Raw genomic sequence first — 25,345 nt, forward strand, 5'->3', positions numbered from 1 at the left:
CTTTTTCCAACATAGGTTTTTCTCTGGGGAAGGAAACACTTGTCTCTAACTGTATGGTAAATGAAATTTTCACTTAGTGGCTCCTACCGTAATTTCCTTGGCTACCCTAACTAACTTGTCAACCAAAATTCAAAATTAATTTTTAAATATTAAAGTCAATACTAGTTTTCTCGTTCAGCCCATAGTTAATTATGTTCTGGCAGTAAAAGTAACTTGTGAAATATTGGCGCGATGATGTGAAGTTCATTTTGTGAGCTCGTAGGATCTCCAATATGCACTTACTCAAATAGAAGAAAATAGATTCTCCTTCCTACCTACCTATTAGAAGGAAAAGGTCACACCTTCCTTCTCTGTGCCACTATTGGCCATCTCGAACAACATCACATGCAAGCCGAGCATAACAAATCGCTCAAAAGCGACGATATGTTAGTGAAAATTGAGCCGAACATAGAAAAATCAACCATAGAATGACAGGTTGTGCACGATGGGGATACAACTGAAAGGTATAATTCAAGGACATTGTTCTCCAATCCAAATCATATTAAACAGCAAGCCTTCAAGCCATAGTTAGGTGGCATAAGTCAACAATGCATGAAAACAAACCTCCATTATTAGATAGATCCCTTAGAAGCATCATCATCTAGCCAAGGCTTAAAACATCAAAGGTTATCCAGAAAATCATCAAGGTAAATTCAATAAGAAGTAACTCTTAATGTCATATAAGATCCCCCAACTTGTGAAATATTATGGTTCATCCCATAGTAAATTATGTTCTGGCAGTAAAAGTAACTTGTGAAATATTTACAAATGAGAGACAGATATTACATTGCTAGTTGTTTCTAATCATGGGTTTGACTCTCTTCGATTCCCTTGGGGCGAGGACCCATAATCAAGTCGACGGTTTAATCGTTTACCATACATGAATGTGGGTAAGTAATCTATTATTTATGTGTTTTCATTTCAAGTAAAAAAAAAACCTTTCATTGGTTTATTAATTAGGATAAGAATATGCAATTATTTCCATGTTTAATATGGAGTGTAACTTTAAATCCGTACATCTTAGGGAATGATAGATTTAGATAAAATAGATTTACAATGGTATTAATAAAGATTAAGAATAAACTTAATTACAATATAACAAATAGAGAATTTAATATAAATTGTGAATGATGCATGTGGAAAACTACCAAGCATATATTTCCAAATTGAAATTTTCATATTACTAAGATAGCTAGGAAAACAAGGTACACATTCTTTCCAGATGACATGTTCAAATTATCAATAATACACATTCTCAATATATATGCCCCCTATTAGGACATGATCGTTCTTTTTGGAAAAATTGGTGGACTCGAGGATCTTGGTCTAGGATTCCCTCATATTAGTGGGGGATCTAAATCTCACTATCAAAATGGATGAGATTTTGGGTGGGGGGCAGGGTGGGGGGGTCTGGAAAATTGGATCCCATTGCAGATCAATTAAAATATATCATTGCAGACTAAAATTTAATGGATATTTTCCCTCCTATAATTGCTCCGACATGGGATAATGGAAGGATGGGGGATGGTTAGGTTACCAAAAGACTAGATAGATTTTTATTACATGAGCACATGATTGAGAGGTTGGGTGTCATCCAATCAGGGATCATCAACACTTTTATCTTTGACCACAGGCCCATTATATTAAAATGGAATAGGTATGATCTCAGAATGGGGGTGTCATTCAAATTCAACTAGGTGTGGTTGGAGGACCCATATTTTGACACACTGGTGAAGGGATTCTGGAAACGTTACAGGTCACATGAAATCTTTCCAATGGAGATAATGTTGGAGAAGCTATGGGCCCTCAAGGGGGTGGTTAACATATGGGAACGTAACAAGAAAACCTAAATGAAGATGGACCTACAGGATATCTCGGCTATGTTGGACATATTGAGTGTATAACTTCAATTGGGCAATCCCTCTCGGGCACTGAGGGTAATCATCAGTTTGCTGGAAAAAAATTCAAACTATCCTACACATATAAGAGGTAACATGGTGACTAAAGAGTGGGGCTATATGGATTTAGGAGGGGGATCATAATACAAAATTTTTCCACAGATATGCCAACCACAAAAGGAAGATTAACACCAACTGGGATATGATGAACTCAGAGGGGAACCAGATTCACACACTACAGGATATACAGAGGTAGGTAATCAATCATTTTGAAAGGGCATACAGATGTAGGGAGGCAGACTATGTTGTGGGCCAGATTTGGGGAGTGGGTCTATACCCCACTATGTTTGATGCCGACACAAATGAGGCACTTTATAAGAGCGTTATGTAGGAGGAAATACTGGAAGTTCTCAGATCCTTTAGTAGGGACAAATTCCCGGGCCCGGATGGATGGAATGTCGAGCTCTTTATACATTTTTTTGATATTTTACAAGAGGACCTCCTAGCGATGGTGGAACAATCTAGACTTTAGGGTTTTATCCTTCAACATATTAATTCAACTTACATAGCACTCATTCTGAAGAGGAGACTCACTAAAACCTTCATGGATTACTGAGCCATCTCTCTGTGTAATCTCATTTGTAAGATAATATCCAAGATTATTGCGGGCATAATCAAGCATACTCTATCAAAATTTGTATCCCCCAAGCAATTTGGTTTCCTACAGGATATATCCATGATGTTGTGGCTACTGCACATGAGTGCTTCCATACTATTCATACAAAAATGCTCAATGTGGCTATTATGAAGGTGGACTTGCAGAAGGCATACGACTGCCTGGACTGGGGCTATCTACTAATGTGTTACATAAAATTCACCTACAATCCAAAAATACTGAGTGGATCATGGCATGTGTTTCAAATGTTCGTTATGCAGTGATCATCAATGGATACCCCACTCAACTTTTTGGGGCGGGCCACGGACTAAGACAAGGGTGCTCCCTTTCCCCATTTCTATTCATCTTAGCCATGGATGAACTTAGTCTACATATAAAAGGGTCGTGGCGGAGGGGGAGTTTTGGACTTTAGTACTGGGTCATAATATCAGGATCTCACATAGTTTTTTGGTTAATGATGTGCTTATTATGGGCATGATTACTAGAATTACTTAGTTGGCCTTATACCATATTTTCTTCAAGTTTGGAAATGCCACCAGACTTTTCATGAATCATCAAAAGTCCATAATTTTATATGACAGGGGTAATGTGGAGGATATTACATATATCAAAATATTATTCGAAGTGGACGCTGATAGCATGGAGGGTGGTATGAAATATCTTGGTTTTCATATCAAGCCAAATAAATACAGAATTAATGATTGGATGTGGCTGGTGGATCACTTTTACAATAAGATTTCTGGGTGGGAGCACAGATGTCTATCACTGGGTGGGTGCCTCACACTCACACAATTGATCATCACACACCTTGTGGTATATTGGGCACATCTATACTGCCTCACGGGTACTATCATCTCAAAACTAAACAAAATAATGGTAAATTTCATTTGGTTGAGATCGATCACTGAACACAAATATCATATGTCTAATATGGCTTCCATTTCCTTACCAAAAGACATGGGAAGTTGGGGGCTACTATACTTGAGGCATTTCGGGTGGGCCTTGCTGCAAAAAACCCTTTAGAGAGGCATATTCGGAACTGACATCTAGGCGGATATTATAAGGCATAAATACCTCAAAGGAAAGGATTTTACTGTCTGGATGCATAGGGAGCTCATTGGAATACTTTTGGGGTCTGCCATATGGCTCAGTTTAAACAAAATCCTACATATTTTTCTATAATGCATATGTTGGACTTTTGGTTCTGGGCATAAGATTCTAATTGGACCGCATCATAACTTGGGAATGGGACCGGATTTCCACCCCTCGAACAGGCTCATACACTGCATCAATGACACGGGGATTTTTTCCTGGAACCAAGCCATTAGACAGTCGCATGGAGATATCCCTATCTAGAAGGGGGCAAGGGAGATAGCCCTGGGGGGTCTGGAGGCGCTGGAATGGGAGCATATCAAGTGCGAAATGAGGCTGATAAGAGTCTCTAGAGAGGAAGAAGGTGATCGGATTGGATGGCTTGGAAATATGAAGTGAGGCAATGTTTCAGCTGCAGATTGTTATAAATCCTTGTGCTACATTAATCATAATATTATTGAGGTATGTTGGTTCTATAAATTCCGGAAAACCAGAATACCTATAATCATTTTATTTCTTTGGATTGTTTGGAAAAACAAGAACTTGAACTGGGAAAATATTCAAAAGAGAAATTGGAAAGGGCCTAGTGTATGTGTATTATGCAAGGAGGTGAAAGATAATGTCCATTTATTTCTTAAATGCCCCATCTCTCTGCAAAAATGGCGAGAGGTTTCTGATCATATCAATTTCCCCATAAAATTATATGATAATATCATACACTGTCTGATCTGGTGGAGTAAAAAATGCCCCTAGTGGAGAAGCGTCCCTTTATCTAGTTTTTGGGAAATCTAGAGATGGCGCAATGGAATAATTTTTGAAGGTATAATGGGAGATTGGCCATGTGTGATTGACTACATACTTGGTTGGTACGCTACTGCACTAACCAACACCATAAGACCCACTCGGTCGACTAAATGGAAGACTGGCCCTGGGAATACATACCCAGCTGGATTTTTTGATGGTATGACATAGGGGGCGATTGTGGATGTGAGTTTTGGATTGTTATCTCTACGGAACAAGAATTCTGGGTTCACTGGGGAGCTGACAGAGACACTAATATGAAGGCAGAGGCTATGGCATTGTGGATACTACTATGGTTCACATCATTCCTGAACATCCCCACTATACACATATACGGGGACTCACAGACCATCATTAATCATGTTCAGGGCAACATGTATATCAGACAACCACAACTACATGGATGGCTCAAGAAAATTAAGACCCTTTGGAGGTCTTTCAGGAACCCCACTATTCAGCATAATGGCAAACTTTAATCAAAACACAAACAAGATATCCAAGATGGGATTACTGGATCCACTGGATGGTATGCACATTGAGATTGAGATGGGTTGATCCATATTGGATGTTGGTGTTTTACGTCTCCCGAGATAGCAACCTCTCAGCAATGGCATTTTTTTTAACATGTTCTATGTTTGGCTATCTGCTCCCAAGGTGGACTGATATGGTTTTTATGGATAAGAAGTTTATTTGATAGATGCACTATGCTTTTTCTGATACTATACCTACTTTTGATGTTTTATTTGGGCAAATATGGGACTATATGTTTTTGTTAGACTAAACTATATGTATATGGTTTCTATGTACACGCATTGTTTATATCCAAGATATACATATTGTTTTTTTTATTAATACAAAAAACAATTTTTTTTTTAATGAACTTACAAAAAAAAAAACCATACAAAATAGAAATGACATAATTCCACACATTAAATAATTACAGTGTTCAAATAAAATTCAATGATAAAAATAATATAATTTTCCTTATCATCCTTTTACACTACATTCATAAAAAATCTAAAAATGATCATTTTTAAAAATATTCAATATATTTATATTTTCAAAAATATAATTTCATTAAAATTATATAACAAAACTCCAATCATATTTCTTTTAAAAAAAATGCAAGATTTTATTTTTAAATTTATAAAAGTTTCCATATTTAATTTTTTATTTATTTTACCTAATATTAAATTTACAAAAAATTAATAAACAACTTTTCATATTTATTCTTTACACTTTAAAAAAAAATTAAAACTTCAAAACTCCATTGTTGAATGGTTTACACCTTTAAAAAAAATTGAAACTTCAAAACTCCAAAACTCCATTATTGAATAGTTTACACTTTAAAAAAAAATTGAAACTTCAAAAATCCATTATTGAATGGTTTACACCTTTAGAATAAACTTTAAACTTTTTATTTAAACAAATTATTATATTCTTATTAAAAAAACCTTAAAAAATTATAATACCATATAAATATTAAAATTATTTTTAAATACATTTTATATTCATATATTAAAAAAAAAACCTTTACACTTCTCAAATAAAGGTCAAACTTTTTTCTTATACTCTGGTTAATATGTATATATAATTTTTTAAATACATTTTCTATTTATATAAACAAAAATAATTAAAAAAATGATAGAAATTGATAATATCATATGAATATAAAATCATTTAGATAAGACTCCTCAACTTTATCAACCTCAACCATAGAAAAAGCAAACCAAAACCACTGATACATTAAACGGTCAAATATTATCGCACCATAATCAATGTGTGCACCATGAAATCAAATAGTTAAAAATAAAATCCATTCATTACAGTGGAGATCATTGTGGTGCAATCCCGGAGCAGTTTTTGTGCTTTGATAAAATAAAATGTGAAGAACTCTGCACACGCTTTATGCTGCGTGCGGTCATTGGCGCAGCTGCTTGACTTAATCCCCCACGACATTGCCGATTGTACATGAAGCATTTCCAACGCTCAACTGCAGACAACATCAGTATATTGCAACACCTTTCCAAGTGATAACGTTTGAGGCCCATTAACTTTTCCGACTGTGGGAGCATTTGCAAAATGCTGCACCCATGCTTAATAAAGACTCAACAGGTTCAGAACAGATTAAAGGAAATCTGCAATTATTTCCTTTAATCTGTTCTGCAGTTCCTTTAATCTGTTCTGGTTGAATGAGGTTGGCTTCATATATTTTTTATTTGGAAACACACCGCCAGAAAGCCTGCCTCGAGGATTCATAAAGCGCTCTGCGCGGTCTATCAAAATTCAAATTTTAAATTTCAAAATTCAAATAGGAGGGATGCGTTAGTGAGGTGATGCATGGCTATCCCATCTGCAGAATTTTAATGACTCTGCCACCTAATGGATAGTACTCGGCAGTCTAGGCGAGTCCCTACGGAATACGGATACAGACGTGAAGTGATTCCGAGTTTTACGACTTTGGCAGGGGATGTGATCGAGTTGCCGGAAAGTCCATGGACATGTATGGCACTCATGGATATGTAGCATCCTTGCCGATGCAGGAGTGTCATGTCACATGTACTTAACTTAGCCGTGTATTAAAGGATCTATAGAATTAGAAATAGGGATTAGCCCAGTGAATATATAAAAGTACATTAATGGGTCTATAGAGTTAGTGGATATAGTGGTCATAAAAATTAATAATCCTGAAATGTTATTATCTTCAATACTATTACTAGACTTTGAATATTTTGAATATATAAAGGTACATTAATGGGTCTATAGAGTTGGTGGATATAGTGGTCATAAAAATTAATAATCCTGAAATGTTATCATCTTCAATACTATTACTAGACTTCAATAAATATTCAAGTTAAGTGATAGACGGATGCGACACGACGTGTTGAATTTATTGCAGTTTGCATACCAAATGGCGACACACAGGAGGAATCTACACCATTATTTGCCGTCCGACAGGAAAAAATCTAAGCGTCTTGACTTTGCGGTCTTCTGACTGAGATTGCCTGGCCGTACACTTCACGCCCATGCGATCTAACTCCTTCGTCTTCCTTGCAGAATCCCCGCTACTAAGTTTTCCATATCCAGGAGCAAAGCAGAGCAGAGTGTCACAGTACATCATTGCCTTCTTACCAATTCGATGTCTTTCACTCTCTATCAACTTTGCTTTCTTCTTGCGTCTGCCCTTCTCCTCCTCCTCCTCTGCTTCATAACGTCATGTACCGGCGGTGGCTACGAGGAATGCAACTGGGGTATATGTGGGAGCGCTGAATTCCAATATCCTTTTGGGAAAAGTAACAGCGGCTGTGGCGATCCTAAGTTTCAGCTAGACTGTAGTTTGGATAGCTATCCTTTGCTTTTACTCAATGGAGACGAGTATCTCATCTCGCAGCCCTCACACTTGGCCAGTGATATCCATAATAATAATAGCATGACAATGGTTAACTTCAATCTATGGAAGCTTACGCCGGGGGGTAGTTGCAATCCTGTGGGTAACTACTCTCAATTTTGGTGGCCCGACTCTCAATTTCGTATAGCCCATGGATACACCAATCTCACGCTTTGGGGGCAATGCAATGAAAGTATTAAAGGGCATAAGCGCCGTTTATGTGGCGCTGATTGGTACGTCATTCCCAATCCAGAATCTGGAAGACGATTCTGCCAAAGCAACATTCAACTGCCAGTTGGTATCAACTTCTCTTTCCAACAGAATGATGATCTGAGAACACGCCTCTCGACAGGTTTTGAAATAACATGGTAGGCCGACACGAAGAGAAACCGAAGCTGTGGCGCCTGTAAGACCAGTGGCGGGAGTTGTGGTTATAACATTTCAGAACCAACTAAAATATTTATTTGCTATTGTCCCGACGGCACCTCGCATACAGAGATATGCCCCACCAATAGTATTGGTACTTTTCCTGAACCCCTTCTCCCAATTCTATTACAAACACCAATGCTTAAATTACCACTATTACAAACACCAGTGCTTAAATTACCACAATCTGTAAAGATGTATTAAATGTTCCTTCCGTTCTGGACTCTTGAACCCGCAGATATATGTGCTTGTCTTTCCCGATATTGTTCATTCTGTTTGCAAAAAGTATGGATTGTTGCTTTTACTCATAATGGTTGTTATGGCCGCGTTGCAGGTCATAAAAGCAGGCTTGCCATTGTAATAGGTAGCTATGATTTCTTCCCATTGAAAATCACTGTGAACTTGTATCTTGTAATTTCCACTGTTCTCACCCAGGTTAATCAACATCACATTCATTTCGATTTATGTATTATCCTGCAGGTTGCATCATTGGAGGAGTTGCGCTGACAACAATAGCAGTGTTGTTCTTAATGTTTTATGCCAAGAAGAGAAGGCCTACTCCTGGTACCTCTACTTCAAGGGTGGAGAAATTCCTAAAGGAAAATGCTTATGAAATGCCCATGCCAACCAGATATTCACATTCTCACCTCAAGAAGATCACAGACAACTTCGCTGAAAAGTTGGGAGAAGGAGGGTTCGGTGTGGTGTATAAAGGACTGTTTCGGAACGGCGCTCTAGTGGCTGTAAAGCTTCTTGATAGGCACAGGCATACCGAGACCCAATTCATGAATGAGGTTGCTACCATTGGACGTGTCCATCACGTTAATCTGGTTCGTCTGTTGGGGTACTGTTTTGAAAACCCTATAAGCGCACTCGTATATGAATACATGCCTAATGGATCGCTCGATAAATTTTTGTTTGCCCGGAAAGAGGAGGGGCAAGTCCTAAGGTGGGAACAATTGTATTCAATTGCTTTGGGTGCGGCCCGTGGAATTGCATATCTACACCATGATTGCGAGACGCGCATCATACACTTCGACATCAAACCTCACAATATATTGCTGGACGCCGACTTCACCCCTAAGATTGCTGATTTCGGGTCTCGCAAAACTTTGTGGAAAGGAAGAAGATCATGTTTCTATGACAGCCTGGAGAGGGACGCCGGGATATGTTGCGCCGGAGTTGTGCCATAGTGATGCCGGTCCTGTTACAGATAAATCAGATGTCTATAGTTTCGGAATGCTGTTGCTAGAGATTGTTGGGGGCAGAAAGAATATTGATGTGGAGGTAAGCCGATCCAGCCAATTATACTTTCCTGAATTGGCTTTCAAACTGATTGAGAGTGGTGAGTTGGGGATGAGGTTGAGAGGAGGAGAAATGGAATGTGCAGATGAGGCGAAGGCGAGAAGGCTCACAAAAGTTGGATTGTGGTGCATTCAATATAACTCTGCAGATCGTCCTTGCATGACGAGGGTTGTGCACATGTTAGAAGGAAATGGAGATGACGTCGCCAATCCTCCGCCGCCCTTCAATTCCTCGGCCACACCTCAAAATGTTGTACTGCCATCCATGGTAAATTCTTCTTCAATTGAGATTACTTTATAGATTTATATTTTTGATTGTCTTTACCTAAACCAGTGCCTGGATTTTTGCGCGCCGATTCGCCGGACTCCATACAATACCTTTGTGAAAATGACTGGGTGACTGCTAGGAAGTGTTAAGAACCTAACTCAGGGGAACTGACAGCTACGAGCCATGATTTTGTTTTTCTAATGTAATAATGTTTTTACTTCTAGAGTATGAGTCAGAATCTGCTTGTTTCTGAGAACATGTACATCAAGCTACTTTTTACCTGATAAAGATTCACTCTGCCTCCTTAATTGATAAGTAGCAGAGGAATTAAGATTAAAAGAAAAGTGTTTTTGACTTCGATTTAATGTGCACTTTTTCTGTATAGAGCCAATTTTATCTTCTTCATCTGTTTTTGATTATTAAGGGTTCTTTTATCAAATATTGAAAATTCCAAGGTGCGGTATATTTGGGTTTGTATAGAGCCATTATTTTTCTAAAGTACAATCCATTTGTCTGTACTGATTTATTAAAAAAATTGGAATATAGTGCTTTAATATTCCATTTATAAATTTATTATTTTTTCAATGGCGTGATGAGTTTGGATTTGGATTTACTAATGCATAAAAAATTGAAATGCAACAATTTTGATAGTAAACTCATTATTGATAATAATGATTTTATAATAATGTTTATTTTAATTTTAAAATATTAAAAATATTTATTTATTTTAAACTATTAAAAAATTTTATTTATTAATTAATTAAATTAAAATGATATTTATTAATTAATTAAATTACAATAATAAAAAATTTATAATATTTTTGGAAAACATATTTTCAAATTATTTTTTAATATAAAAAATAACATGATTTATATTATAAATTTAATTATTTTATTTATATTCATTAATTAAATTAAATTTTAAATTTTTTAACTGAATTTGTTTTTATTCTAAATATCTAATTAATCATTGTCGTAGGAAATAAACTTAATTTAAAAAAGGGCGGCTGCATGTGGCAGCATGTTCTTCCCCATTAGAGGGTTTGAAATTGAAATTTTTATGTGTAAATAACATTTGATTGGAACAGGTGGATCGCTCCTAATCCAACCACTTGATGACTTTGAGAATCATTTACTGCATAGACACGTGGTGGAAGCAGGCAGACAGAAAAGGCATTTCTTATTAAAATGGCTTAACACGTGTTATACCTTTATTAAATAATAGTTCAGATGGTGGATTGATTTAAATTTGAGTCTCAAACATAATTTTGTTTGGATTCTTACTAACATTTCTTAAAGAAAGAATAAATGTTTTAATGGGAAAAAGTAAAAATTTCAAAATTTCGGAATCATCTCCTCCAACTTTTCCGGTCTTAAGATTTTCTGACAAAAGCTAACAGACATATTATTGGGCATTAAATGTTTGGCTATATGCGTCTCCAATAACTGTTTAACACGTGCATGTGGTGATAGATAAATAAAAATAAGTGTGTGTTAAACAACTATCGAAGACCCATGTAGCCAGGCATTTAATGCCTAATAATATGCCCTTTAGCTCTTGACAGATTCCCCTCTCAGGTCATAAAATGAGTTTTCATTGTTGTTTTAAACCTCTCAGGTCATAAAATGAGTTTTCATTGTTGTTTTAAAACGAAACGAACCCATAGTTGATATCTTTTATTTCATTCAATGGATTATAATTTTTCATTTATGACTTCTAATTTCACCTTGATTTAACCTTTCCGGCATTTCGCGGTGATAAAAATGCCATCCCTAGACACCGATAATATTAGCATGAGTTCAAACCTTTTCAAGTACTTTATTATGAATTTCAAATCAAATATAAATTTAAAATGCATGTGTTAAACTCATAGTGGCCAAGTTCAAGGTAAAATCTCAATCGAGAGATTTTTAAACTTGCAACCGAGAGTGTAATGTACCTCGGTAACCTCGCAGGTAAAAGTAAGGAGTTAGAGTTTTTTTATACAAACAACCCATAAGTAATTATCCGAACCTCAACTCCTCAATTCATCAATAACCATTAGATATAACATTCATTAATATATCAAGTAAATTGCAGTAAAAGACAATAAGTTGCATAACCATTTTCGTAACCATTAACCACCAATGTGGTAGTGTAATAACATAAACTGTCTCATGAACCTTCTGTCGATTCCAGGATTTTCCTTCACCATACAAATTAATCACATACTTTGGACATAATGATTAGCACATCAACTTAAAGAATAATCATCATCACACAAAAAGCAATCACACCATTGAACACACAGATATACCCTGGGAACCCCGTAGGGTGAAAACTAGCAAATGTTTAATCTTATTATTAAACGCTCGTGAGGGTTTTCACCCCTCACTCAATGGCTTATAAGGGATTTCATCCCTTAACCATTGTTATAAAATCATTACAACGATTTATCATTAAGTCGTCACATAACTAGCTAAAAGCTAATACAGTTTCCATGTAATCTTTTACTTACAAACCGCCACATACAACATTCCTTGTGGCATGAGTATTCTGGCCATGCACGATCCTACAACTCGAACTCATCTGAATGGACCATTGATCACTTTCCTGCCACAATGTTAACTTCACTTTTCTTTGGCTCCATTTGTCATCTTTTCCTGTCAATGTAGTTGTCAACAAGCTTGGCAACAAGATTAGATACCATAATAATGAATCAATAATCAACCTCTAACAGAGATCTTTTAGCATCTGTTCATATGCATGAGCAAGCATGACATACTATGTAACTAGTGCATATACTCAAGCAAATATTGTTGGACCTCCACAATGTTTATTTACATTAATGCATAATTCTCTTTAAGAATTCTAACCATTAGTTTTACAAGTCCATGTTGTCATTATCAATATTGACATCATGATTTCATTTATAAATAATCATATTATTTAGCATTTTCCCTTCGCTCAAGCACATATTCTTAGAGGACAAAACATTAAGGCATACCCTTGAAGGGACTAACTACAACATCAGTTATAATCTGCTTACATGAAAATTTACATAAACTTTTACCAAAGAGCTAGTCCTTTAGCCATTACTTTTGTTGCTTGCAAACATGTAAAGCAAACTAACACAACTTGTTGTCTCTCCCTGCATGCATATGTATACCCTTTCTAATGAAAACTAACACAAATCTCGTGTGCTTACACATCTCGTTCAACAAGAAACTAAGATAATAGTTACGTTAGCATAAGGTAATCACATATCATTTTCCTAAAGGAATATGACTCAATAGTTCTGTCCATACAAGAACATACCTCTATAACACGATGGCTAATCCTTAGTGCATCCCTTAACTTATCATAATCACCCTTCTTTGATGTGTGCAACACATATCCCCTTTCTTAGTATTCTACCATATAATTTAAGATCAGCATGCATTGTGACTAACTAGATAACACTCAATGCACCTTAGTGAGTTGCAGCCACGGTATAGCAGATTTCTATGTAAACTTGAGCATTTGATAATATGAATCAAATAGGCTCGCTTCATATATTAATTACCTAGCATTGAACTCAGCTCTCGCTACAAAATAGTAAAACGTGTCTACATGGAAGAATTTGCAGTTTCCATTAGTCAACAACGCACATATATATTTTCCTACTAGAAAAAGAGCAAGATACTTATCTTTTTCAGTTGTACCATCGACTGAAAAACAAACACATTATTCCTTTGGTCAGAGAGAAGCAACTGGGAGCTAGGTTACCACATCTTGACGTTCTGACTTCGTTGGAGCAGTAAACTGCCTGGCTATCAATCCCACGTCGATGGCTTTAACAACGATTCATGTCAATATACGACTCTCTACTGCGGCACTAACGAGCAATCATGGGTTCTTGAGTTTTGACATCTACAATGTCTCCACGGGTTTCCACACAACACGGTGTTCCAACAAACAAGGTTCCGTGGCAAATCTTCCTGCAACAACATTGCTTCTTCATGTAGCTGCCTTAACATGTCAACATAGACCAGAACGTCATATTTAGGCGTTAACAAGATTGTTGAAGGAATTTAGTTGAGTCCGAGTTGAAAATCCATCAAAATTCGCTTGAGCAACATATTATCGAAACACATCAAAGAAATTAACTCTCAAGTCATTTGCGGAATAAACACCGCAAATCAATAAGGAACATAGTGAACACACAGATGCACAGAGATGCCATTACAATGGATTTATCAATATCTAAACACACATGCAAACGCTCTGGCTGTATAATATCTGTAATGGTTGTACGATCTCTGCGCATTCTAATTATGATATCTGTAGCGGCTGTTTTCGATTAATGTCAAATAAACACCGCCGCCCAGAATGGAGCTGTATGAGCTCTGCACATTCTAATATAATGGCTCTGAAGGCTTTTGCAGTTTTCGGAATCTTTCCCATGTTAAGGGCAAGCTCCTCAGCTTGTGTGGTTTCCTGATTTTGTGCTTATCGTTTCCTTCATTCTTGTTCAGTTCCACAACAGCCAAGAATCAGTTAATAACTGATTCGTAATCTTGAATTAATTTTACGCAAGGTTACGGTTATTTATGATAGGGATATTACATACTCCCCCCCTTAACAGGAACACCATCCTCGGTGTTCATCTTTCATTGAGAACTTGAGATTTTACTCATCGTATAATCATCTAAACCACACAAAATGTGATCCTTCCTCTTTAAAATCAAAGTTTTCATCCCAAGAAATGACAACAAAATAGTAATGATATAGTCATAAGAAATATCATTAGTTATAAGCATCAATAGTCAGAAGCATTCGTAATTGCAAAAATATGAAACTTCTAATCGCCACCACTTGGCCCTTATTCATTCATAATAAACAATTCTCTGTGTCAACTTACCATTACTTGCCATCTATTCTTGAAAATCATGAATACTTTCATGTCAGCATTTTAATAGTGGTTGGACAACTCTTCAACCCTCCATGGTAAGCAATCTTGTAATGTTTGACAAATAAATTCAATCGCATTAGTCATAATATTGTGAGTCAAATGAAATACTTTTAACGAGCAATCAGTTGTGCAATGTTAGATGATTTTTAAATCACAATACTTTTACAAGCACTTAAGAGCTCATCACTGCTCCACATGCACACTGAAGTAACTCTCACTACATACATCCACTGAGTACTTCTAAAAGTACCAAAAGAGCACCTAGCTCTCTAATCATCAAAACAGTCAATCACCGCATCAAGCAAAAACTGTCTTAGCTCCTACTAAGATGTTCACAAAATTAATAATACAATAAAGGAATTAAAATTTCCAATTACTCCTTATTGAGCACTAAGCTCATTTCGTGTTAAATGTGCATAACACATTTCACACAACTATATATAGAATTTATTTTCAACATATCATATAGCAGATTCGTTCATTTCTTTAGCTATGAGCACCCCAATAGGCTAAAGAATTCCCAACCCATGGGAACTGGTTTCCACAACCAAATCGAGTCATTTTCACATCCAGACAGTTTCTTTGATAGAGACCTTACCAGGTCTAACATGGGATTCCACTCGCCAACCAGCTCAAGAATTCCAATGTCCACATAAAATCTTTTCCCTCATTGAGATAATTTATCTCTAGGGAGAGGAAATCCGGGCAGACAAGTACCATCAACCCCTCCGGGCAGGTAACTGCCATCAACCCAAGGCATATCCGGGCAGACAAGTACCATCAACCCCTCCGGGCAGGTAACTGCCATCAACCCAAGGCATATCCGGGCAGACAAGTACCGTCAACCCTTCCGGGCAGGTAATTGCCATCAACCCAACTATCTGCAACTGTCTGGCATGTTAAATTCCTCTTTATTACTCTTTCTCAAATTAATTTACGTAATGAACCATTTGAACATTATCATTAACAAAGTAAACATGCATGTACACCATGCATCTACACTTATCCCTCATCATGGGTCCACAACATCTAGATTGATGGGAAACATATCTATCATACATGTTGTATGCATGCAAATTTTCCAAATAACATAATTCATGCATATCATATAACATCATTCTTTCTCATTTATGATTGCAATTCACACTGCAGCAATTTACGTGATGAGTTTTCTTGTTGCCACTAAGCTACCACTACTTAATCCCATCAGCAACGTTAGTTATAAATATGCATCAATTAACACGTATTCTCCCGATGTCACATAAGGAAAGAGCGTCATTCTTTTCTGGAACGAGTAGAAATGAAGTAGAAATTAGGTCTCTAATTGAGAAAGTGTATTTACTAGTTCGGAAACCCTTACGGGAGGCCTTTCGGCTCATGTTTTTGCAAGATTTCGCCAATCTGGTGGAATTAGTGGGAAAGAGCCCGACCTTTAGCCCCGACCACCTTCCTGAGCGTGGCGAGAGGAGGAACGAGAGCCGTTGATTGAGGGGCTGAGCCAAATAGAAATACTGATGGGAACGAGAACCAAGAAAGGAAGTAGACGGGCTAATCCCTACCGACTATTCAGTATATCCTTTTAGGATAAAATGAGAAGGAACGAAGTAGCTTGTCCGGATCGGGCAAGGGGTAAGCCACGGGAAAAGAGAATATATAGAGGGGATACGCTTAAAGAAACCATGCCTCAAGAGGTCCTTACTACAGATAAGATAAGAGTCCAGCTCATATGAAAGGGAAAGTTCTGACAGTATAATCCCTATATCCTTCCGTACCGTACCTTACCGTTAGTCCATACCTTTAAGTATAAGTCCTTCGGTATCTAACCATCGGTCTCTAAACAGAATCTAAATGAATCTATTTCCTTATACTGATGGCTTTATACTGGCTCTTATACGGGCTTTCTACTTGTTACCGCCTCTGGTAAGGACTAGTGTAAGCGTTAGCGATTTTCAATCATTTTCATGCATACAATATTGTCATGTATAAAAGCATATGCAAATATTCATTAATGTATAAATTTCAACAACAATTGAGTTAATAATCTAAACATTTCCAATTTTGCCATAGTCTGTTGTCTTAATTTGAATCGTCATTAATGGAGTATTATCTTACATTTACTATGGCTAGCTTTGGTAATTCATCGCTAATATAATTAAACATAATCTCTCTAACATACAAAGAACATAACTCTTTATCACAATGACTAATCTTTGTGCATACCATTGCTTGTCATATAAGCCCTTCACTAGAATACTACCATCATTTCATACAACAAACTACATACCTCTTTCTTAAAGGAAGTCATTTTAACCTCATTCTTCTATCTTCCCTTTCAGGGAATTATTAAAGATATCCATATTTATGCATAAAAATCAAGATACAGAACAAGATCTACTTATCCATCCAAAATCAAGAAATCAACACAACTTATCTAGCAAGACAATCTCTTCAAAAGATTATTGTCTTCAAGAAAGTTAACATGATCACTTTCTCTATGTACCCACAGAGTCATAATTCCAAAGTCACAATAGCTACCATTATGCAACATGTCTTTTCCTAACACAATTACTTTACTTCATTGCACATAGTTCTTTTCATGAAACAAGTAAGGATTTTGTTTCTTGTATGAACACTATTCTAATGTGTCTTTAAAGGAAAGAACCTCTATTTTATTTTCAAGAAAACTCTCATAAATTCCTTTATCTTAATACATGAAGTATGTACACTCTTAGAATGAAACTATATTTATGTATATATGTAATATACTCTTTCTTCAAAAAAGTTAGAAATGAATATCTATGTGCCTAGAAGCACATATTTAGCTATCTTTATCATGCATGTAATGCATATTCATTTCACTAGAACTTAGAAACTAACTAGAATCATAATGCAATTAGCATATATATATTTTCCAAGAAACTTTTATCAAATAAAAATACATATTTTAATTCAAGAAAACTTGGCCACCTTTCATGCTATGTCCTCAGGACGTTTATATGCCTCATCTTCTTTTCTCAAGAAGATACTTTGGCTATATTTAGCAAGGATTTTATTCCAAGAAAAATGACATGAGACAAGCATTTCTCACACAAGACTCACATGTAGTCTTTCTAGGAGGAACTACCTATTTTCTTTACTAAGAAAACATATAAAATAATCAATCTTTACTGCAAGCATTATCATATTTTCTCTACCAAGAAAACATATAAACAATCAATCTTTACTATAGAAATCAACCCCATGATATAAAGAATAGAGTTACTTATCTTTTCCTTGGTTCAACATGCATAACTAACAAATTAAACCACCCTTACTGGAAGCAATTGCTCTACTTATGCAATTAGAAGCATAATCTCCTAAGTGCCACACATGCACCAGAGTTACCACTTGATGCTAGATGCAACAACTATCGTAACACTACTATGTGACCTTTTCAGAATAATGACTTCAAGGAGACATTACGAAAAACATTAACATCAACACACTATAGTTATCATTTTCCAACTCCTTAAGCATGGTCAAGGGAATACTCACATGCACATCGAGCGCTATCTAGTCATCCCCAGACTTAGCGTCTTCTGCAAGATTCTGACACTCAAGCTTGCGCTATCTGGTCATCACCAGACTTAGCGATTTCTTTTTCTCATCTCCGTCTGTCCCTACAGCACGGTCTTCTTCCTTTTCCTTTCGAAGCATCTATAGTTGGGGAAGGTAGTTAGAGTTTACTGACAATTGTATTAACACAGGTAGTCTATTTATGAATAATTATCACATGTAATTATACCATGAATGGGTCCTAGAAATGTTACTCACTGAACATGCCTCTACAATTAACTTCACACTGGAATACAACATGCATAAGAAATCCATCATTCCCATAGTAGAGATAAATTCAACCATCATTAAATCGAGGCTCCAATGGTTTTTATCTCCCAACAAGTAATGATTAACATAAACACATACCACACTAATGGATTTCAATTAATTAGAGGGTAATCATCATTAAATCTCATAAGCATATACTATTCATCATGCATTCTCATGGTGAATAAAATTAAGAACTCTTCTCATAAACAACTGGAACTATAGCACAGAGAGAGTAAGAATCTTCATACACACCTTCCATGCATGTGACATCAATCAACCTTCACTTGTTTTCGAATTGTAATAATCTTAAGTCCAATTCATTTAATGCATATAAGTTCTATGGGTTAGTCATACAACACTAACCAATCTCAACTACCAATGATCTTAATGAAACCATGGCAAAACATAATCAGAAATTAGTTATGACAAACAAGTCTCGCTGCTTGACTCATTGCATGTTTTCAATATCTAAGGGGTTCTTCTAATGTCCTTTTTAAAATAATTTGTCATCCTATTCAAGGATGTTCCACATAATTTATATTCATGCATTGACTCATTAAGTTTTGTTCATTGTAACTTCAATTTTGTTTAATAAATGAATCATTGTTATTGCGATATTTGCAAAGTAAAAGTTGGTAGTTGATTGTCACTTTCCTCAATGAGTGTTCAATATTGTTCTAAGTGCAACAAAAGTTTCAATGTATTTTATCCTCATCAGGAATATAATGTCATAAACATAGCTATGCAACAACTTTATTACTTACTACTCAAGTAGTTTAAACACGAATCACACTTATCATGCCAAAAATAGTGTACTATGTAAATCAATATGTGAATGATTAAACTCATACCTGAGTTAATGCTCACTGGTGGCATACCTCAATTTATTTTCCGCTTACCAATTCCCAAAGGCGCCAGTGCTGCAACCTTTAGCTCTGATACCACTTGTAATGTACCCCGGTAACCTCGCAGGTAAAAGTAAGGAGTTAGAATTTTTTTATACAAACAACCCATAAGTAATTATCCGAATCTCAACTCCTCAATTCATCAATAACCATTAGATATAACATTCATTAATACATCAAGTAAATTGCAGTAAAAGACAATAAGTTGCATAACCATTTTCATAACCATTAACCACCAATGTGGTAGTGTAATAACATAAACTGTCTCATGAACCTTCTGTCGATTCCAGGATTTTCCTTCACCATACAAATTAATCACATACTTTGGACATAATGATTAGCACATCAACTAAAGAATAATCATCATCAAACTGACACAAAAGGCAGTCACACCATTGAACACACAGATATACCCTGGAAACCCCGTAGGGTGAAAACCAGCAAACGTTTAATCTTATTATTAAACGCTCGTGAGGGTTTTCACCCCTCACTCAATGGATTATAAGGGATTTCATCCCTTAACCATTGTTATAAAATCATTACAACGATTTATCATTAAGTCGTCACATAACTAGCTAAAAGCTAATACAGTTTCCATGTAATCTTTTACTTACAAACCGCCACATACAACATTCCTTGTGGCATGAGTATTCTGGCCATGCACGATCCTACAACTCGAACTCATCTGAATGGACCATTGATCACTTTCCTGCCACGATGTTAACTTCACTTTTCTTTGGCTCCATTTGTCATCTTTTCCTATCAATGTAGTTGTCAACAAGCTTGGCAACAAGATTAGATACCATAATAATGAATCAATAATCAACCTCTAACAGAGATCTTTTAACATCTGTTCATATGCATGAGCAAGCATTGACATGCTATGTAACTAGTGCATATACTCAAGCAAATATTGTTGGACCTCCAGAATGTTTATTTACATTAATGCATAATTCTCTTTAAGAATTCTAACCATTAGTTTTACAAGTCCATGTTGTCATTATCAATATTGACATCATGATTCCATTTATAAATAATCATATTATTTAGCATTTTCCCTTCGCTCAAGCACATATTCTTAGATGACAAAACATTAAGGCATACCCTTGAAGGGACTAACTACAACATCAGTTATAATCTGCTTACATGAAAATTTACATAAACTTTTACCAAAGAACTAGTCCTTTAGCCATTACTTTTGTGGCTTGCAAACATGTAAAGCAAACTAACACAACTTGTTGTCTCTCCCTGCATGCATATGTATACCTTTTCTAATGAAAACTAACACAAATCTCGTGTGCTTACACATCTCGTTCAACAAGAAACTAAGATAATAGTTACCTTAGCATAAGGTAATCACATATCATTTTCCTAAAGGAATATGACTCAATAGTTCTTTCCATACAAGAACATACCTCTATAACACAATGGCTAATCCTTAATGCATCCCTTAACTTATCATAATCACCCTTCTTTGATGTGTGCAACACATATCCCCTTTCTTAGTATTCTACCATATAATTTAAGATCAGCATGCATTGTGACTAACTAGATAACACTCAATGCACCTAAGTGAGCTGTAGCCACGGTATAACAGATTTCTATGTAAACTTGAGCATTTGATAATATGAATCAAATAGGCTCGCTTCATATATTAATTACCTAGCATTGAACTCAGCTCTCGCTACAAAACAGTAAAACGTGTCTACATGGAAGAATTTGCAGTTTCCATTAGTCAACAACGCACATATATATTTTCCTACTAGAAATAGAGCAAGATACTTATCTTTTTCAATTGTACCATCGACTGAAAAAAAAAACACATTATTCCTTTGGTCAGAGAGAAGCAACTGGGAGCTAGGTTACCACATCTTGACGTTCTGACTTCGTTGGAGCAGTAAACTGCCTGGCTATCAATCCCACGTCGATGGCTTTAACAACGATTCATGTCAATATACGACTCTCTACTGCGGCACTAACGAGAAATCATGGGTTCTTGAGTTTTGACATCTACAATGTCTCCACGGGTTTCCACACAACATGGTGTTCCAACAAACAAGGTTCTGTGGCAAATCTTCCTGCAACAAAATTGCTTCTTCATGTAGCTGCCTTAACATGTCAACATAGACCAGAACGTCATATTTAGGCGTTAACAAGATGGTTGAAGGAATTTAGTTGAGTCCGAGTTGAAAATCCATCAAAATTCGCTTGAGCAACATATTATCGAAACAGATCATCGAAACACATCAAAGAAATTAACTCTCAAGTCATTTGCGGAATAAACACCGCAAATCAACAAGGAACATAGTGAACACACAGATGCACAGAGATGCCATTACAATGGATTTATCAATATCTAAACACACATGCAAACGCTCTGGCTGTATAAGATCTGTAATGGTTGTACGATCTCTGCGCATTCTAATTATGAGATCTGTAGCGGCTGTTTTCGATTAATGTCAAATAAACACCGCCGCCCAGAATGGAGCTGTATGAGCTCTGCACATTCTAATATAATGGCTCTGAAGGCTTTTGCGGTTTTCGGAATCTTTCCCGTGTTAAGGGCAAGCTCCTCAGCTTGTGTGGTTTCCTGATTTTGTGCTTATCGTTTCCTTCATTCTCGTTCAGTTCCACAACAGCCAAGAATCAGTTAATAACTGATTCGTAATCTTGAATTACTTTTACGCAAGGTTACGGTTATTTATGATAGGGATATTACAGAGAGTTTTCCCACGTTAAATATTCTCCAGGTAAACTCTAGGTTAAGAGTAAGCCAAATCCTTGCAAAATTAAAGAGGTAGATGGTAATCATTTACCTCAGTTTCTAATAATATAATATTTCTCCATTCCAATTAAGGATTGTTATTTACTAATTATATAATATTTCTCCATTTGCATGCGACATCTATTTAATAACAACATCATTTTTAATTTCACCTTGATTTAACTTTTTCGACATTTCACCATGATAAAAATGATGATAAAAATGATAAGAGTAGTCTAACAAAGCGAAAGTTTCCGTCGCTGCCCAAAAAAATGTCCAGCTCCGGCCATCAGCAATTCCTCCACCCACCACCACCTTTCCACATTAAAGTCCTGATTTGATCGGAGTTGTTCAGACAGAATTCGCTTCGCGGAGAGTTAATGCGCATTTCAATTCGAAATTTATGCGCATTTCAATTCGAAATTTTGCAAACTGCGGGTTGCTCCCCTAACCATTCGGAAAAGCGCAGAGAATGTACCTACACGTTCAGAATTGGCGCAATGAAGGCAACACCTTTACCATTCGGAGAAGCACGGAGAGTATGCAACACCCAGGGAGGAAAACTGAAAGAGGCGTTTCGGATTCTACAGGAGGATGTGATGTGATGTGTTAGGGAGAAAGCATGGGAAGAAGCCAAATTCATCCAAGCCCACATGATCCGAACCGGATTCAATGCAGATACAGTTTTAGCAACTAAGCTTTTGGGACTGTATTCCAAGTGTGGGAATTTGGTGGAAGCTCGCCAAGTGTTCGATGGAAAGTTTGAACCGAATGTAGCGTCATTGCTTAGCGTCAATGTAAGGGTGTTCCAGCAGACAGATACACGTTTGCCACTATTCTAGCTGCCTGTGCAAACTCGCAAAGTCTTGGAGACGGCAAGGAGATCCCTGAAGAAATAGTTAGGAATGGGTTCCATACTAATGTTTTTGTGGTAAGTGCACTTGTAAACATGTATGCTAAATGTGGACAGATAGGGGATGCACGAAAGGTATTTGATGAAATGCCTGAACGAAATTTGGTCTCATGGAATGCGATTGTTGCAGGGTGTGCATAGAATGGGTTTGTTGATGAGGCTTTGAAGCTCTTCTCGGACATGCCAGAAAGAAACGTGGTTTCATGGACAGCAGTGATTGCCGGATGTGTGCAGGATGGACTCATTAATGAATCCCAAGAACTGTTTGAAAAAATGCCTGAACAAAATGTGATCTCATGGACGATGATGATTTTAGGATATGCCCAAAATGGGGAAATTGAGGAGGCGCTAAAGCTGTTTTGGAAAATGCCTCATTGGAATACGGTTTCTTGGACGGTAACGATTACTGCTTCCGCTAAGCATGGCCATGCAGAGGATGCCCTTAAAATTTTTTGGCCATATGCAGAAAACTGGCATTTGGCTTAATCAATTTACTTTTGCCAGTGTTCTCTCTGCTTGTGCAAATATGGGATCTTTGAAACATGGCAAAGAGATCCATGAGAGCATAATTAGAAGCGGTTTGCATTCCGATGTTGTTGTTGGGAGTGCCCTTGTAGACATGTATGTCAAATGTAGGAGTATACAGGAAGCACGCACCGTGTTTGACAATTTGCCTGAACAAAATGTCGTTTCCTGGAATACAATGATTGCAGGATATGCGAAGTATGGGTATGTCGATGAAGCTGCGAATCTCTTTGTGAAAATCCCTGTTCAGGATGCGGTTTCATGGAATGAAATGATCGTTGGATATATACAAAATGGGTATCTTGATCCAAGTAGTGAAGCTGTTTCAAGGAATGCCAGAATGAGATATTGTCTTGTGGAATACAATGGTTGCAGGTTATGTACAAAGTGGGCATTTCTATGAGGCATTGACACTTTTTCAGGAACTAAAATCGACTGATATGAAGCCAGATTTGGACACATTTGCCAGTGTGCTTCCAGCATGTGCCAATTTGGTAGCTCTGGGACATGGCAAGTTGGTCCACAATTGTATAGTTAAAAATGGATTTCAATCTGATCATGATGATTTTGTGGGTAGTGCCCTGGTAGACATGTATTCCAAATGTGGTACTATAAAGGATGCACGTCAGGTTTTTGATAGAATGCCTAGACGTGATGTGGTGTCATGGAATGCAATGATATTAGGATATGCAATGCATGGTCATGGTAGGGAGACTGTCACGCCCCTACACCTGCGGTAGTCTTCCAACCGCTTGTAGCAAGGTGCGGCACCACCGAACGCTTTCTTTTCACCAATACTAACATTCGTGGACTACGCCTACTTTCACATTAACATACTTAGCTTGTGTTTCGCAACTAAGTAAAATGCAATTATCCTTTATACTTAATGAAGCCCATACTCCCTAATGTGAGTCTGCCTGACAATTTTATTAAGAATATCAGATTACAATACAACAGTGTGTCTTGGCCGAACCAAGTCTCACACTTAACCAATTTTTACAATAAACAGGCCACCTGCCTTTTACAACATGATGTGCACCCTTGCACGAAGGGAGGTGCTCACCCGAGCCACCAAAGATCCCTTAGCCAAATCCTACACAAATCGTATGCTAAAATCCACCCAATACATGGCACTCTTTTCCAACCATCAGCTAAGACAAACCTGTGAAATCTCCAAGTCTAATGCGCATGAGATGTGCGCATTTCCTTCACCAAACTGCGTGCTTCCTCTTGCCTTATGCGAAGGTCTTATGAGCGAATGCTTGTTGTTGAAATGAGATCTCCTCACACTTCATTTATATGCATCTTCACGTGGGATTAAATGGGGGTGTCAGCCCCTTGGCCGACCCCACAACATACCCACAAGACTCTTATTAACAAGTCGGCTTTCATCCTTTAATCCATCGCATATAAGTTTGCCCAACACTTAGTTGAATTTCCAAGTGTTGCACTTATCGTCGCATTTTTATGTCGCATAGTGTCCGCACTCCGTCGCAAGTCCGTCGCATCGTGCGCCCGCCCACGCGCCCGCGTGCCTACCCACGC

At 36.9% G+C, this 25,345-nt stretch overlaps 3 pseudogenes; all 3 read left to right on the forward strand.

Moving 5' to 3' along the window:
- The first annotated feature begins 7,557 nt into the window (after positions 1-7,557).
- Positions 7,558-8,524, forward strand: LOC149174401 (LEAF RUST 10 DISEASE-RESISTANCE LOCUS RECEPTOR-LIKE PROTEIN KINASE-like 1.2; annotated as a pseudogene).
- Positions 8,525-8,804: 280 nt separating this feature from the next.
- Positions 8,805-10,185, forward strand: LOC149174402 (rust resistance kinase Lr10 pseudogene; annotated as a pseudogene).
- Positions 10,186-23,801: 13,616 nt separating this feature from the next.
- On the forward strand, positions 23,802-24,540 carry LOC149174403 (putative pentatricopeptide repeat-containing protein At3g23330 pseudogene; annotated as a pseudogene).
- The last annotated feature ends 805 nt before the right edge of the window (positions 24,541-25,345 follow it).

Source organism: Pinus tabuliformis, chromosome 4_1 (assembly GCF_031772625.1).
Source record: "Pinus tabuliformis cultivar Carrire ecotype Pingquan chromosome 4_1, CPIR1, whole genome shotgun sequence".
NCBI lineage: Eukaryota > Viridiplantae > Streptophyta > Pinopsida > Pinales > Pinaceae > Pinus > Pinus tabuliformis.